The sequence below is a fragment of the Leptopilina heterotoma genome, unplaced genomic scaffold, assembly GCF_015476425.1.
Source record: "Leptopilina heterotoma isolate Lh14 unplaced genomic scaffold, ASM1547642v1 Lhet_279, whole genome shotgun sequence".
NCBI lineage: Eukaryota > Metazoa > Arthropoda > Insecta > Hymenoptera > Figitidae > Leptopilina > Leptopilina heterotoma.
This window is the reverse complement of record NW_025110987.1, coordinates 1,216,738-1,230,438: the sequence shown is the minus strand read 5'-3', so window position 1 is coordinate 1,230,438 and position 13,701 is coordinate 1,216,738. Positions and strand designations below refer to the sequence as shown.

Here is a 13,701-nt window from a genome sequence, read left to right as displayed (position 1 = left end):
TTTAGAAAAAATTGTACAAAAAATGAAAATTTTTGTTTTTCTTCGACTTTTAACTCCTTGACAGTCTATGGCTCTTATATGGCCAGAAAAAGTATTGACACCTTTGAGTACTGACTCAAAGGTGGACATATATAAGTCATTCTCTGGAGAAAAAGCCACCCTAAAAAAAAGTTTTTTGATATTTTTGTCAATGATATATGTTATAGTATATATAAAACCAAAACTGTCGAGGAGGGTTTTAAGTCTGTTTAATGGATGGTTGCCATATTATTAGGGACTCAACTTTTGCACCATAATTTTAAAAAGCCAATAACTTTTTTCCCTATGAATAAATTTAAAAGTTCTATAAGTGTTTTTGGTACAGAATTCTCTAAACTTTCAGATAATAATACTAAGTATTTTAAAAAATTGAGGTTTGTTAAAAAGAATATTAAAATTTCTTTAAAAGATTTTTCACCACTTTTCTCTCCTTCGATGTTTTTTACAACTATCCAAAAATGTTTCTTTTTTATAATATGCACCGCTGCGCAACTCTCTATTTTAAATTAAATATCCTCCTGCAATCTACAATAATTTTGCATTCCTAAATGTATAATCAAAAGATGAGAAAAATAAGAATAGAGGAAAATAGTAATAATTTTTTGAATTCTATGGCTCTAGAATAATACATATTGGATGCTCCACGTCAAATGAACCAGAGCTGTGGTCAAAAATTGGCGCAATGGAAATAAACGTTCAAGGACTTAAAAAAATTGTACACTTGTGTACTTTCAATAGCAGGTGGGCCATTTTGAAAATCTAATATGGTGGCCTAATTACAAGCGAGGAAAGTTAATAAATTCACAAACCGAAAAATAATATCACTAATAAAAATGCAAAATTCAAAGGAAAAAATTGAACGAAACTTTTTTAAACGTTTCTGGGGTTGCTTAATATAAATCTGAAGTGAGATTTTGATTAGAGTTTAAAAATTATAAATGGCGGAACCAAAATGGTGGACGATTTTTAAAACTCTTTAAAATTGATCAAAAATGGTTACTCAGGGGTTTTCGGGATCGCTGATTACAAATATGACCTTAATTTTTAAAAATTCAAAATTGCGGATGTAATATGGCGGACGCTTTTATGAAAACTTAATCGGATTTGCTTTTAACTTGTTACTCGGGAGGTTTTTGGGATCCCTGAAGACGAACCTGCAGTCAGATATTAAAGATCGATACCCTGGTAAAAAACTCGGACTAATTCCGTATTAAATACGGACAGATTAGTACTAATTAGTCCGAAAAATGTCCTAAAATGATCCGCGTTAGTCTGATGTCAATCCGAACGAAAACCTAAATCCGAAAACACTCAGGAGTGATCCTGAATGTCTACAAGTTCAGTCCGTAATTAGTTCTCAATTATCCAAATTTATGACCGGTGAAGAATTCTTCTAATAAGTTCGGAATTATCCGTAGTAAATCCGTAGTAATCCGTAATCTAGTAAAAAGACTTAATCCGCAAAATGTCCGGAGAAATCCGAACTTTGTGAGCAAGAAATCCTATATTAGTCCGCAACAATTTGAAATAAAGTGTGATAAAATCCTATTCCAAAACAAGTACGAAACAAGCCGAAAGCTGTCTGCAACAATCGGGATTTAATCCAATTGAAATACATAATCCGAAACAAGTACGAAACAACCCGAAATCTGAACGCAAAGAATCCGACATTAGTCAGTTTCAATTTGGAATTAGTGTGGTAAAATTTTATTCCGAAACAAATAGGTGAGAGTAGGGCAAGACGGGGTACTTAAGGTTTAAAGCGCAATGAAACGGAAATTATAGAATATATATTTTATTATTTTTTTAATAATCATCTTTGGAAATCTGTCTTTCGTAATAAAGGCGTATAAAGCACATCTGTTACTTAGAAAAGCATAAAATTAACAATAAGGAAAAATTACAAATCTCCCCTCTTGCCTGCCGGTGGGGCAAGATGGGGTACCCTAAGGGGTAAGAAGGGGTACTTAAGAAAGCAACCTATTTCTGTCGACAAATTTCACAAGTAAAGGTTGCATCTTTATCTTCGACATCGACACCAGCACAACTGCACAAAGCCCATTGGCCGCAGACAGAACATGCAGCCCAGCCTTCATTTGAGTCTAAATAATAACCATTACAATAGAGACAATGTGTATTTTCCACTTTACGATCGCTAATTGATGATTTAACCTTACAAGCTTTTTTCTTTTTGGTCACTCTTATTTTATTCAGTCTTGATTTAAGTAGTTTTCTTGACTTCTCTTATTTCTCTTTTCTTTTGCTTAATTTGTGTACCCCGTCTTGCCCCACTCTCTCCTACGACACAATCCGAAATATGTTTGCTAAGATCCGATAATAGTCGTCCACCTGAATCATATTATATCCCTGGTAAAAATTTCAGACTTATCCGGATTAAATCCGAATATATTAGTGTAGATTAGTCCGATAATCGACAGTAAAATGTCCAAAAATTTATTACGTCTTAAAGTACATACATAAGGCTTTAATTTAAAAAGAAGAAAAAATTTTTTTATCCAAAGCTTTCTGAGATATGAGCGATTGAACTGACTCCTTGAACATGAATTACGGTGACAAGCATTCCGAAAGTATAGTTCGTCTGAAATGCAAAAATGAAATTGATTTACATTTATTATAAGATTCTCTAGTTCCCGATCGAAGGATTTAAAAAAAATATTTGATAAAACGGCATCCTGTCAAAGTCATGAGCATGATTTTGGTTAAAAAATATTAGTCGATTTTTAGCTGTAGCAAAAAAAGTTTTGCATAAAAAAAGAAGTCCGTAATTCATGTTTTTTTCCAAAGGCGACACTTCAATGGCTCATATCTCAGAAAGTTTTGGATAAAAAAAATTTTTGTTTCTTAAATTGAAGCCTTATGTATGTACTTTTAGGTAATAAATAGTATTTTTAAAAAAGTTTTATGGTTTATTAGGAAAAAATTCTTGAAAAAGGCACTTCTTTTTAACGTTACAACTGGGGTTCCCCCTTAAGTCCGTAATTATTACGCAACAATCCGAAATCATGTCCGTTAAAAAATTTATATCTAAAATAAATACGGAATTATCCGAAATAAATTTGCAAAGAATATGAAATCAGTCCTCAATAATCCGAATTTAATCTAGTTAAAAGATTTAATTTGAATTACTTATGGAATAATCCGAAATCTGTATGCCAAAAATTCGGAAATTGTCTGCAACAATCCGAATAATATCCGATCAAAACACCCCAGTCCGTAAATAAGTCTGGTAGAATATGGAATTTGTAAATATATACAATCCACAGGCAGTCCAAAACAATCCATATTCAATCAAATTCAAAGACTTAATTCGGAATTTTTTTTTATTGTTTATACTCCTGCCCTATTGGCCTTACGCACTTCGACAAGAGTCCCCGAGAAATACTTTTTTGGATTAAGCATAACCATTCTACTTAGAAATTTTCTATATATTAACCTAATTTGCGTCTACAGCCGACTTTATTAGGAGTACTCGCATTACGCCTGGACCACCCGTCAATGGGTTTTCTCGCCAGAGAAGAGGGAAAACTGTAGAAAACCTCTCCTGAGTACAACCGGTTTATCGACAGTCGAGTTCTAATGGTGTGTACCGGACAATAATCGACGGTGCACATCATTATACCTCGACGTCAAACCTCCCGCTCAGATTGTCTCACGTGCCGGAAAAATACCAAGCCAAGTGGGCGCGAACCAAGGGTACTTAAATCCCTTGGTCCTTAAACGACCACCAACGCCAGGCATCTATCCGACTGAGCCAATCTGTCGGTTACTTAATTCGGAATTATTTTGATATAATATTGAATTTGTATGTAGACAATCCAGATTCAATATACAGTTAAAGAAAAGTGGGGTTAAGGTTAAAACTTAATATGATATAAATCTAGAAGAATTAAAAATCGTTATGCAAAGTATACGGTTAGAGTTTACGACAACCTGGACTTCATCAAGTTAAAAAACAATTTGTATTAAATTCGGATAAATTCAAACTATAATTACAATTTCGTATGACAAAAACCTGTCCATAACCAGATTAATTTCGGACTTAATCGGACTAATTTCACATTTGCATGTTGCGTATTACCAGAATAACTTCAGACTAGATCGGACTAATTTCAGATTCTCTGGTTATAAACAAACCGTATTGAGTGTGGATTTATTTGGACTAATTCCGAGTGACAAAACCCTGACCATAAGCAGACTGTTTCAGATTTGCTGCGGATTCACTGGTAAACCAACCGGATTACTTCTACATTTACTAGTTGCATATGATCTGACTAACTTCAGACTAAAACGGACTAATTACGGAATCAATAGTTATAAAAAACTAATGATTTTAAACTTCATTCAAGGTGAAAAAACTCCACAATAAATTTATTGTTAGTTTATTTATAGTTTTCTGTAGCGGACAAATTCCGGATTAGTCCGAAATCGGTTCGACTTTTTATTCAGGGTAATTACTTATAATAAATAAAATATTTACCTTTGCAGTCAATTTGTTTTTAAAAATTTACTAGTTATCTCGTTTTAATATTATAATTAACACAGATGTGTTAGTTTATTGTCATTTCTTGTCGTGGCCCTTCATAAATTCTATTATGATATATGAAGTAGAATTTATCACTCGGTCGAGATTTATATATGTGAGAAGAAATCATTTTTTCCGAGTCAAATTATTTGACTCGGAAAGAATGATTTCTTCTCACATATATAATTCTATTATGAATTTGAACTCTCATGCGAGCGTGGTATAGTGGTTAGTGTATTCGATTTCGGTGCGTTATAATGTTAGATAGGTGTAGATTCGAATCCCCAAGCGTTAGAAATTTTAAGTTAATGAAAATAAAATTGCGATAGGTATATCGAAAAATATGTTGAGTGTATATAAAGTATTAATAATTGTTTCGGAAATCGGTTCGACTTTTTATTCAGGGTAATTACTTATAATAAATAAAATATTTACCTTTGCAGTCAATTTGTTTTTAAAAATTTACTAGTTATCTCGTTTTAATATTATAATTAACACAGATGTGTTAGTTTATTGTCATTTCTTGTCGTGGCCCTTCATAAATTCTATTATGATATATGAAGTAGAATTTATCACTCGGTCGAGATTTATATATGTGAGAAGAAATCATTTTTTCGGAAAGAATGATTTCTTCTCACATATATAATTCTATTATGAATTTGAACTCTCATGCGAGCGTGGTATAGTGGTTAGTGTATTCGATTTCGGTGCGTTATAATGTTAGATAGGTGTAGATTCGAATCCCCAAGCGTTAGAAATTTTAAGTTAATGAAAATAAAATTGCGATAGGTATATCGAAAAATATGTTGAGTGTATATAAAGTATTAATAATTGTTTCGGACTAATTCCGGATTCACTAGTTGTATACAAACCGTGTTGATTTTAGATTTATTCTAGAGCTGTAAAAAAAAATTTGAACAGAACTGTTCGAATTTTTTCACCTAGTTCGAATATTCGACATTCGACATTTCGGCGCCCCAAAACCGAACAAAACTCGGTTCGGTTCGAATTTTGCACAGCTCTAATTTATTCGAACTAATTCCGGATGATAAAAACCTGACAATAAACCGCACTGTTTCGGATAAATTCTGGGTTCACTAGTTAAAATTGACAGACTAACTTTGGACTAGATCAGACCCACTCGTTATTCACGAACCGTATAGAGTTCGGATTTATCCGGATTAATTTCGGGTGACAAAAATCTGACCATAAACCGCACTGTTTCGCAAAATTTCGGATTAGTCCGAAATCTATCCGGTTTTTTAACCAGGGTATTTAAATATCAATAATTTTCCTCTAAATGAAAATAAAAGCTGCTTGTAGAGATTCGCCATATTACAACCCATAAGAATTTAGAATTTTTAAAATGAAGGTTATATTTGTAATCAGCGACCCCGAAAACTCCCGAGTGACCACTTTTAATCGATTTTAAAGAGTTTTAAAAATTGTCCACCATTTTTGTTCCGACATTTTTAATTTTTAGGGTTCCGTACACCTACGGTGTATCGGCGGAACCCTATTGGTGAGACTCTGTTGTCCGTAGCCAAATCCTGTCCCCCCCCCTAGCGGCTAAACTATTTGACCTAGAGAGCTCAAATTTGGTCCAGATATGTATTTTCACTCGTAGATTACAGGAAAAATATAGCGAATGTGATTGGACGTGATGGGCATAGCGTTGTCAAGGAAATAACAAGATTTTTGGCCAAAAATGCATAAAAAGTGACCATTCCCCCCCCCTTAACTTCTAAACTGTTCGACATGGAGAGCTGAAATTTTGCATGCTTGTGTATTTTTACTCGAATATTACAGGAAAAATATAGAGAACTTGATATGTAATGATGGCCATAGCGTTGTCAAGGAAAAACTAAAAAATTTTTTAGAAAAATTTTTTTTTCCTAACTTTTACATTATTTGACCTAATGAGCTGAAAATTGGTATCCTAGTGTATTATTACATTCTGACGACAAAAAATTTATTTAAGAAACTTTTTGAAAAAAAATGAAAAAAAATTTTTGTTTTAATTTTTTTTCAAAAAAAAAAATTTTTTTAATTTTTTTTTAGTTTAAACACGTGGCATTAAATATTTTAAGGAAGAGAGTGAAATTTTAAGAGAATAAATGAGAGATTGTTTTCTGACTTTAATTTCTTAACTAAAAATAAAAAAAAATTGGACAAGTGCGAGTTGTACTCGCACTGCAATGGCGGGTTCCGCACACAAATATTAAAACAATACTTGCAACATTGATCGGTAATTGGTAGAATTAAAATAAACAATTATAAAAATATATTAAAATCATTTGATAAAAAAAATAACTAAAAAAAATTAAAGTATTGTATATCTAATATTGTAAACAATAATAAGCAGAGGAACAAAATTTTCAAAATTTATTATAGTTCCTCTGCTTATTATTGTTTACAATATGAGATATACAATACTTTAATTTTTTTAGTTATTTTTTTTTATCAAATGATTTTAATATATTTTTTTAATTGTTTATTTTAATTCTACCAATTACCGATCAATGTTGCAAGTATTGTTTTAATATTTGTGTGCGGAACCCGCCATTGCAGTGCGAGTACAACTCGCACTTGTCCAATTTTTAAACTTTAATTAAAATCTCACTTCAGAATATTGTATTAAGCGACCCCAGAAACGTTTAAAAAAGTGTCGTTCAATTTTTTCATTTGAATTTTTCAGTTTTTATTAATGATATTATTTTTTTGTTTGTGAATTTATTAACTTTCCTCGCTTGTAAATAAGCCGATACCGACAGATTAGCTCTGTCGGATAAATGCCTCGCTCAGCGGATGCTGTAGAACCAATTGGTTCTACTTGGTTCGCGCCCATTAGCCTGGGATTTTTCCGGCACATGAGATAATCTGAGCGGAAGATTTGAACGTCGAGGACTTGGTTACGTGTAATATTCGATACTTCAAATTTATACATCCAAGACTCGGCGTCGATAAATCGGTTGTACTCAGTTAAAGGTATTCCGCAGTTTCCCTTAACTATGGCCAGAGAGGTCCATGTGAATACGAGTACTTCTAATAAAAGCCGGCTACGGACCGCAAATAGGGGGTATTTGGGAATCTGGGTAAATTTGGAGAGTATTTAGAGGTTGTCATATATGTAAAAACCCAAATAGGGAAGAACAAAAAATAAAAAAATAAGCCGTCATATTGGATTTTAAAAATCGCCCACCTACAATTGAGAGTACACAAGTGTACTGTTATCCTCAATTCTTATTTTTTCATCTTTTGACTATAAATTTATGAATGCAAAATTATTTTAGACTGGAGACAGTCTTAGTTTTAGACATTTAATTCAAAATAGAGAGTTGCGCAGCGGTGCATATTCATCTGTAGCTTGTACGCACTTTGCTGTCCCAAAATAATTTTAGAGGGGTAAAAAGCTTTTAAAAAAGGAACATTTTTGGATAGTTTTAAAAAAATTAAAGGTGATAAAAGTAGTGCAAAATTTAAAAAAATTTAATATTTTGTTAACAGAACTCAATTTTTGAAAATACTAAGCATTACTATTTGAAAGTTTAGGAAATTCTGTACAAAAAACACTTATAGACCCGAGTCGAACTTTTAGACCTGCTTACACCCTTAAAACTGAGGGTTTTTAAGGACGTAATAGGATGAAAACAGAATCGATCTGTTTATTACTACTTCAAATAGTTTCCCCATATTTGGCAATAGACTTATAGGTCTGTAACTACCTATGTCATTTGGATTTTTATCTTTTTTCAATATGGGTGCGACCCTGGCAATTTTCCATTTTGATGAAAAATATCCATTATTGAGTAGATTGTTAAAAAGGATTACTATTTTACTAATTATAGGATCGGGCAGTTTTTTAATAGCTATATTTGGTATTTTGTCAATACCTGTTGACTTTTTGTTATTTAATTTTCTTATAATAAGTTTTAATGAAGTTAGTGTGCAAAAGAAATTTTTATCAAAAAAATTTGGATTTGAAGATTTATTTTCCCTGTTAAAAGTTATTAATTGTTTTGTTGTATTGATACTTATATTGTTTTCTAATTTAAATTTATTTACGGAGTTTGTCATTATTCGTTCTAAACCTTCGCTATTTGACCTTACTTTTGTATTATTTATATCTGCAAGGTGTTTTGCTAATACATTTGCTTTATCAGTAGGATTTGAAATAATTATATTATTATTAAATAGCGAACAGTTTTTTATATCTATGTTAATGTTTGTAAGAAATTCTTTTTATTATTTGAAATGATTAAATTTGGAATTTTAAATTTATTATTGTTAAAAAAAATTGATTTTAATTGTGGGAACAAATTATCTTCTCCATAAGGTTTTATTTTTTTCATTTTTTCGTACCAATATTTGTTTACTGAATTGTTAAATTTATCCTGAAGTATTTTTTTTATTCTACTAAGTAATTTTTTATAAAATTCTGTCAATTCTCCATTATATCCATCTCTAAATTTTATTTTATGAATTTTTGTTAATATTTGAGATTTCATTTTTTGAAGTATTTTTATTTCTGGGGTGAGGTATCTTTTTGTTGAGTCTATTTGTGAAATTTTTGGAGTTACTTCATATAAAATACTTGCTATGTTTTTTGTTATTGATTCAATATATTCATCTATGTCAGCATTAGATAAGCATTTATCATCTGGAATGTCTATATTGATTTTTTTAAGTCTCATTGAAGTCCTTCCAATTTGTTTTACCGAAATTATAATAAACATTTGAATCGTTATTTTGTTGAGAAATAAATTTATCCAAATCCTCCATTTTAATTTCTAAGAATAGAGCGTTATGGTCACTATCGTAAGGTAGAATTCTTATTTTATTATTATGGGTATTTATAATTGAGATGCGTACATCCTGCATAACTATATCCAGAAAAAAATTTCCACTGGGGAAGGAAAGAAGTTCTGGTCCTAAAAGAGATGCTTTAAATTTAATTTGATTGTCGGCAAACCATTGATATAATTTATTACCTCTAGTATTTACTATCATATCACCCCAGGATGGATGTTTTGCATTCAGATCACCTGCGAGAACAAAATAGTTATTGAAAGATTCAAGCTGAAGTTCGTTAAACATATTTTCCAAATCAGCTGTATAATTTCCGCGGACGTTGCCTGGGGCATATGCGCTAATAATAAACAGATCTTTTTTGTCTTTGAGAGTAATTTTTAGTATGGTGTTTTCTAATTTATTTTCCTCCGAATGACTACTCAAGTGGATTTTTTCACATGGAATATTTTTTTATGACTATCGCTGTTCCACCTCCTTTCTCTCTATTCTATCATCTCTAAAGATATTATAATTCTCAAAATTTACTTTATATACGTTTTTTAATTTGGTTTCATTAATTAATGCGATATGTATTTTATGTTTATTTATAAAATGTTTTAAATTAAATCTTCTGTAATTTGCTACTAAAGAATTTACGTTGATGGATATCATTCTTAATTTTTTAGATTTAAATGAATTCATATTAATTGTTTTATTTGATATTTCTAAGTTATCCATTTGTTTTTTCTATTTTTTTAAATAAGTAATCTATTTTAGTTATATTTGATTGTATGGCCTGTTTGACTTCTGCTAGCTGGAGGGTCATGAATGATTTCATTTGATTCATGAAGGATGATAAGATGTCATCTAGGGATTGATTGTTATTAGTGTTTGTCAGTGTGCTTGTATGTTTATATTTGAATTTAAATTTAGGTTTGTGGTTGTTGAGTAATTACTTGTTTCGTTTTCCTGGTGACTATGTGTAATTTTTGGCAACAATTATTTATCAATATTAACTTTTTGTTTCTCTGGCGGTTGCTCGATATCTGATAATGATAAGTCTATTATTTCTTTTTCATTTTTGCTATTGTTATTTTTTAGTATTGACGCAAAAGATACATTTTCTTTTATTATATTGTTTATGTCTTTCCTGTCTCTCTAACTGAGATTTTTCTTTATTTAATCTTTCTGTTCTAATTTCTTTTAATGCTTATAATTTAGGACAACCCCTATGCGACGCTGGGTGTCCCAATTGATTGCAATTTACGCAAAAAACATTGTTTTTTGTTTCTGAAACGTTATTTGACATGCTTACTTTACACTCTCCCGGTGCGTGTTTCTCGTTACATTTAACGCATCTATACTCTCTATTGCAATATTTGGCAACATGACCCACTCTTTGACAATTGTAACATTGGACATGATTATTTCTATAGATTGTGACGAGCGACTACTATCTCGCTCGAATCACATTTCGAGATTAATCGAATCGCGATTTTTAAGTCGCGGCTTAATTAAATTTATTAAAACAAAAGTATAAAATACATATTTCGAAATATAAACCTGAGACTGAGAACGACTAAAGAATATAGTATAATAAAGTACCTAAACACATTTTCATGTTTTAGCGGATGTTATTTTAAACATTCCAAAGAATGAGTAATTGTACTTTAAGAAACTCAAAATATTTCTAAAACATCATAAAGATAATCTGGATTAAGAAACAGATGTTTTAATAAATCTAAACTCTTCGATTTCCTTCCAAACCAATATGTTTTTCTAACACTATAGGTACAATTGAAAAATACCCAAAAAGTATACTCCTTTAAGAAGTCATAAAATTAGAACAGCTTACTTTTATAGACCAGATCCTTTGTTCAGGTAATACTACCGAAATGGTACACCTAAAAACTTTCTATCCTTTTAACTTCAAAATTGTCACGTACTGGAAAAACCCAGTTTTCATTACTTTTTAGAATTGTTAATCGCTCAACTACTTTTTATAAATAATCGTAATTTCTATATTTCATTATTTCTATCAATCTAAAATTTAATCAACTATTATAATATTACTAGTAGTGAATTAACACTTGTAAATAAATTACCTTTAAGAGTTATAGTTAAACAATGAATTTGTTATAACTATCATGATCATCAGCATTGTATAATTTATTTATATAATATTTATTATAGTTGTAACACGTATGTGAGCATCGAATACAAGAGTAAATATACTTATTATAAATGTAAATATTACTATTAGTTTATTAATTGTATATAAACTGAATAATTAAAATAACTATAATATGATAAGGATAGGAATAATAAAGCTATGACGAATGTGTGTGTATCAACACCGACAGGTGTGACGTATGAAACAGTATTAGTATTAGTGAAGTGCATAAAGTGTATAGTGGGGGATACGCGTCACTTTGAACATGCGCATTTCCCCCAACCTGGACTAACAGCGGAGACCAACTCCAATTGACTATAACTACAAGTTAGATTTTAGTTGACGTTTGACTAGAAAGGTTGCTTCTAAGTTTCCTTAGTCGATTTTGTATTATTGAACTTTGATTTAATAAATTTATCGGGTTTACTCACAAGAAGTCTGATATCCATCAATAATTAATTTTATTAATTATTGATTGATTCTTTCTTGTTGTAAGGTTTTTCCCTCCGTTTTAACGGAATATTATTGTTTTTATTATTTGTAATTCCCGGTTCCTCTTAAGGATTTAGCCAAAGTTGAACTCAACGAATCATATCAGAGCACTTGAGTTTGCGTATTAAAACCCATATGTGCTCGTAACATAATTGGGGGCTCGTAACCGGTCTTTGGCACGGAAATTCAAATGTTCGGAAAGTTGATATTTTTAATTTCAAAAAAGATAAATAACGGAAGTGTAATAAATACGCGAGTAATATCGTTAAAAGTTTATTTATCACCAATAAATACATTTGGCTGACGAGATCCTGAAAGAAATGAAATAATAAATTTTCTTACCATCACCACTGTGTTCCTGACAAATTGCTGGTCGTCGAAGAAGGACATCATTCGTCTGCAGAAATTGTGTTGTGTTTGTGCGGGAGTGAATCCTGAATCAGGATACTAAAGGTTATTTCGGAAGTGAATATTAAGTGTTTCAAGTGTCTCTTCAAGCCTACAAAAGCGAACGTTGTATGTTGTAAAGGTTTGAGTAATTAATAAATACTATAATTATATATTGTAACAAAAAAAAAAACAGTTGGTTTCCCATTATTTGAAAAAAAATAAATAAATAAATAAACAAACAAAAATTTGAATAAAAATAACTAATTTTGAAATTATGTTCAAAAAATATAAACAGTGATAACTATTATAACGATAATTATTAACTGTTTATGTTATATTCCTGTAAATTTTAGTTCTCGTTTTATTCTATAAAGTAAAGTATTTTTTTTATTTTTTTGTTGATAATATTTAATAAAATTCAAATACTGTAAATTTAATAAGTTCAGTAAATTTTAACTTTGTTTAAATAATATTCAAAAATGGAAAACCGTACTGCTACAAACCAGGAATCTGAACTTCCGGTTCATGATAATAATGTTGATATGCATGAGGAATATTTGAATGACGTAGAAGATGATAGGGAATCTTTGTTAACCATCGACGATATTAGAAATCATGAAATGTCCCAAAGAATTAGGTCTCCTAGTCCTTCTCAGTCACAGGGTTTGCTTTCCCGAGTCAGCAGCAATGCCATTGTCCAAATAGCTTAATTAATCCGAAAGTTAGATAAAACAATCAATTATTAATTAAATGCTTTACTTTCAATGAAAAAGTTCATATTTTTAAAAATTGTCCTCAATGACCACGACGAACACCACTTACGATAACAACAGTAAAAGCAAAAATAATAAAACTACTAATAAAAATTACATTTGTGCTTTCTGTACAAAAGAGATAATTGTACTTCAAATTTGCTATTTAAAAAGAATTGACGAGTTACAGAAAATAATCTGTTAATTAAAAAACTATATAGTTTCTTAACCTCATAATTTTATTAGTTTTATTTTATTGATTTTATTGCAAAAAAAATGAAAATTCTAACTCGAGAATTTTCTATTAGTGTGCTTATTAAGAGTGTATTAAGACACTGTTATTTAATAAGAAGGAGATGAAAACATTAATATTAATGTTTTTTTATGTGGTAAAGGAATAAGTGTTAGCAAGTACTGGTTCTTATGGTATGAATGATAAGGCCGATATTTTTTTTTTTTTTTTTTTAGTCCAACTATATCCTTTATACATGAGGTGACATAGCCACCTATGTTCTCCAATA

At 30.4% G+C, this 13,701-nt stretch overlaps 1 protein-coding gene across 5 annotated transcripts in view; it reads left to right on the top strand.

The window, feature by feature from the left end:
• The window catches only part of LOC122504126 (peroxidasin-like protein), a 316,998-nt gene that overhangs the window by 204,144 nt on the left and 99,153 nt on the right, over positions 1-13,701 (top strand). The window lies entirely within an intron of this gene.